The following is a 4734-nucleotide window of genomic DNA, read 5'->3' as shown; positions in this document are numbered from 1 at the left end:
TTTTGGTAAACAAAAGAGATACAATTCTCTACAAATTAATATTTTTGATTTACTGTAATACAAAAAATGGAATACATAGCAAAAATTTTGAAAAAAATGTGAAGGTGTGTTTCTTCCATGTTGAAATGATAAAAAACACTATTAAGAGAAAATAAAGAACTTAATAAATGAAGAAATGTATCTTGTAATAAAATGGGAAATTCCCTGTTAGTGTTAATTCTCCAGAAATCCATCTGTAGATTCAATATGATTTCATCAAAACTCTAACATTTAATGCAAATCCAATAAATCTAGGAAAAGAAGCAATTTTTCAAAAGAAGAACAAAATTGCAGAAAAGTACAAATTCAATTTCAAATTTAACTCAGTTTTAAGTAAGATAGAATATCATAAGCAGTAGTATATCCATATAGATAAATGGAAGAGTATAGAAGGCAGATCTATGCCTGTATAGTCAAACTGATTTTCAGTAAATGTTCCAAACAACTTAATGAGGAAAGGATAATCATTACAACAAGTGGTATTGGAAAAACTGTATATTCAGTACATTTTTAGAGAATAGCTATGTCATTTTACATTCCCAAGAGCAATGTATGAATTATCTAGTTTCCTCACATCCTTGTCAGTGTTTGGTATTGTCACTATTCTTCATTTGAGCTATTCTGCTAAGTGTGTAGTAATATTTCATTGTGGTTTACATATGTATTTTCCTAATAGTGAATGTTGTTGAATACGTTTTCCTATGCTTATTTGACATTTATATATCCTCTTCCATAAAAATCCTTTCTAATTGGATTGTTTGGTTGATTTTTTTCTGTGATATTTGATAGTTATTGATCTACTCAAGATATTTGTCCATTGTCAGATATGTGGTTTGCAAACTCAAAAGTTATCATCAATTTTTATCTTGTTTAAAGGGGCTTTCACAGAACAAAACTTTTATCTTTAATTTGAGAAAGTCCAAACCATCAAACTTTTCTTTTATTAGTCATATTTTTGGTTCAAATCTAAGAATTCTTAGCTTAGTCTCAGATATGGAAGATTTTATCTTATAATTCTTCTTTCAAAGTTACAGTTTTATATTTTATTTAATTACATGATTATCTCCATCTCTTTGAGATGCTATATCAGAAATGTCATAAACTGGGTAGCTTATAAACAACAGAAATTATTTCTCACAGTTGTGGAGTCTGGAATGTCAAGAAGAGGGACTAGCAAGGTCTAGGTTTACCGAAGGCCCCTCCAGGTTGCAAACTGCTCACTTTTCGTTTTATGCTCACATGACAGAGAGCAGAATGTAGCATGCTTTCTCATGACTCTTATTAAGGCACTAACCTCATTCACAAGAGATCTGCCTTTGTAACTTTATCTAACCCAACTACTTTCCAAAGATACCGCTTAATAATACCATCACTGTGTATGGCAAGATTTCAAAATATTATTTCCATAGGGACATAAACATTCAGTCCATAACAACAATTTATTTTTGTATATGCTATGAGACTTAAATTTAGCTTTACTGTTTTGAAAATATCCATTTAATCCAACAACATTTGTTAAAAAGAAATCTTTCCTCCGTTTAATTAATTTTGCACATTTGTCAAACATCATTTGTAAATGTAAAGTGATGTCAGCAAGATGATGGTACAGGAAGACCCATATTTCATTCCTCCACAGAGACACATACTTAATAATATACAATTCAAAAATCTATTATAAGGACCCCAGAAAAGTTTTAAGAATTAACAATGCCCCACGTAAGCTCAAAACCACAATTAAATGGGTAAATATAGGTGTTTCATTTCAACCATGTAAGTTCTTCCTCTACATGGGTACAGCTCAGAACAATAAGAAGGAAATATAATGTGTGTATATTCTCCCTTGGGAGACAAATAGGTGTGGAATGTACATGAAACATTCCAGCTTTTCTAGGAGCTGCCAGAAGTACTGGTTTTTGCTTTGCCTGACTCAGAGCACTGACAGGGAATCAGTGTACTTTGGATGCTGAGAAGAAAAGACCTCACTAGTTTAGCGCAGCCTAGAGATCTTGCTCATTAGAGCAAGAGATGACAAGTGCCTGGAAAATAAAAACTGGCAAGTTTCCATAATTGTGAAGTTAAAAATATAAGCCCAGAAAACATGTATCTGAATAAAAGTTTTGAAAAGCTTCCAGAATCTGTAGATGAGATTGCTGGTGAAGTTCTTTCTTTGTATGAAAGCAGTCCATAAAGCCTGGAAGATGTGCCTGTTCTTTTCAAATGAACAAATCACCACAAATGTAACAAGCCATTGCAAGAAACAGAAAATCAAACAACAATAATCTGTAGAAACCAGCCCTAAAGAAATAAACATCTGTGATTTATATGATAAAGAATTAAAAATAATCATGTTAAATAGGCTCAATGTGACACTAGAGAACACAGATACACAAATAAATGAAATCTAGAAAGTTAATCATTAACAAAATGAGAACAAACAAATATAAACCATAAAAAGAACCAAAGAGAAATTCAGGAGCTGAAATATATAATAACTGAATTGAAAAACTCACTAGAAGATTTTAAGAGCAGACATGATCAAGCAGAGAAAAATACCAGTGAACTCAGAGATAGGTCATTTGAAATTATAGAATCAAAAAGAAAAAAAAGAATGAAGAAAAGTGAAGAATGCCCAAGGTACCTGCAGAACCTCATTATTTAGATCAATATTAAAAATATGGAGGGAGTTCCCATCATGGCTCAGTGGTTAACGAATCCGACTAGGAAACATGAGGTCACGGTTTCGATCCCTGGCCTTGCTCAGTGGGTTAAGGATCCAGTGTTGCCATGAGCTGTGGTGTAGGTCTCAGACATGGCTCGGATCCTGTGTTGCTGTGGCTCTGGCGTAGGCTGGCGGCTACAGCTCCAATTAGACCCCTAGCCTGGGAACCTCCATGTACCATGGGTGCGGCCCTAGAAAAGGCAAAAAGACAAAAAAAAAGGAAAAAAAAATAAGGAAATCCAATAAGGAGAAGGGAGAGAGAAAGAGGCTGAGAGAATATTTGAAGAAACATTGGTTCAAGAACATCCCACATCTCAGAAAGGAAATATACATACAAATTCAAGAATCTTAAAGGATCCTAACCAGTATAAACTCAAAGAGAGTCACACTGACACGCTGTAACAAAACTGTCAAAAATCAAAAGCAAAAAGAAAATCTTGGAAAGGTAAAAAGAATATCTTAAAAGCAGCAAGAGAGAAAAACATGTCATATAAAAGGGAGCTCTCATAAGATTATCCACCAGATTTCTCAGAAGAAATAGTACAAAGAAGGGAATGAGATGTGCTAAAGAAGGAAACTACCAACCAAGAATACTATATCTGTCAAAACTATGGTTCAAAATGAGGGAGAAATAAGGATCTTCTCCTATAAAAGCTGACCTGCCTTACACGAATTATTAAAGGGAGTTACTCACTTTGAAACCAAAGGGCACCTAAGGCAAAACAAAAGAAAAATATCTCTCTAATGAAGCTGTAAACAAATACAGATTCCTGTAATGACAAAATGTGGTATGTAAATAACTTTTAATTCAGGCTTGGAATTTAAAAGTTAAAAGCATAAAACAAGTATAATATTATGGTAATTGATACAAAATATAAAAAGAGATAATTTGGAGTTCCCATAATGGCTCAGAGGAAATGAATCTGATTAGTATCCATGAGGAATCAGGTTTGATCCCTGGCCTTGCTCATTGGGTTAAGAATTTAGCATTTCCGTGAGCTGTGGTGTAGACTGCAGACACAGCTGGATCCTGAGTTGCTGTGACTATGGTCTAGGCTGGCAGCTAAACTGGGGTTTGATCCCTAAACTGGGAACCTGCATATGCCATGGGTACAGCCCTAAAAGCCAAAAAAGAAAGAAAAAAAGAGGTCATTGGTGATATTGATAACATAAAGTGGGGAGAGATGTTAAGGGGTAGAATTTTTGTATGCAATTGACATTTATAATAGATGATATATTATTATAAGATGTTTTATTTAATATCCATAGAAGCCACAGAGGAAATATATACAGAAAATGCACAAATGAAAAATGAAAAAAGAATCAAATTAAAATTCAACAATACATTAAAAGGATTATACATCATGTCCAAGTGAGGTTAATTTTTTGGAATGCAAGGATTGCAAACCTATGAAAATCAATCAATATAATACATGACATTAACAGAATTGACAAAACCACATGATCATCCCAAGTAATGCAAAAAAAAGTACTTGAAAAATTCAACATCATTTTCTCATTAAAAATCAAACAAACCAACTAGAAGTAGAAGTAAATTAATTTGACATAATAAAAGTCACCAAGGAAAGCCCACAGCAAACATTATATTAAGTGGTGAATCTGGAAAGCTTTTTTTCTGAGATCACAAACAAGGAAAGTATACTCACTCTCAGTACTTCTCAATGTAGTACCAGAAGTCTTAGCTAGAGCAATTAAGCAAGCAAAATAAATGTAAGATACCTAATTTTGAAACAAATAAATAAAATTGTCTGTATCTCTAGATGACAATATCTTAAATGTAGAAAACCCTAAAGAGTCCACCCAAAACAAATTCAGTGAAGTTGCAGGAGACAAAATCAATGCATGTAAATCAGTTTTGTTTCTACACACTAACAATGGATAATCAAAAAAAAAAGATTAATAAGTCAATCCCATTTACAATTGCATCAAAAAGAATAACATCCTAAAATTAACCA

The sequence above is a fragment of the Phacochoerus africanus genome, chromosome 1 (genome assembly GCF_016906955.1).
Source record: "Phacochoerus africanus isolate WHEZ1 chromosome 1, ROS_Pafr_v1, whole genome shotgun sequence".
Taxonomy (NCBI): domain Eukaryota; kingdom Metazoa; phylum Chordata; class Mammalia; order Artiodactyla; family Suidae; genus Phacochoerus; species Phacochoerus africanus.
Note: the sequence above shows the minus strand (reverse complement) of the source record.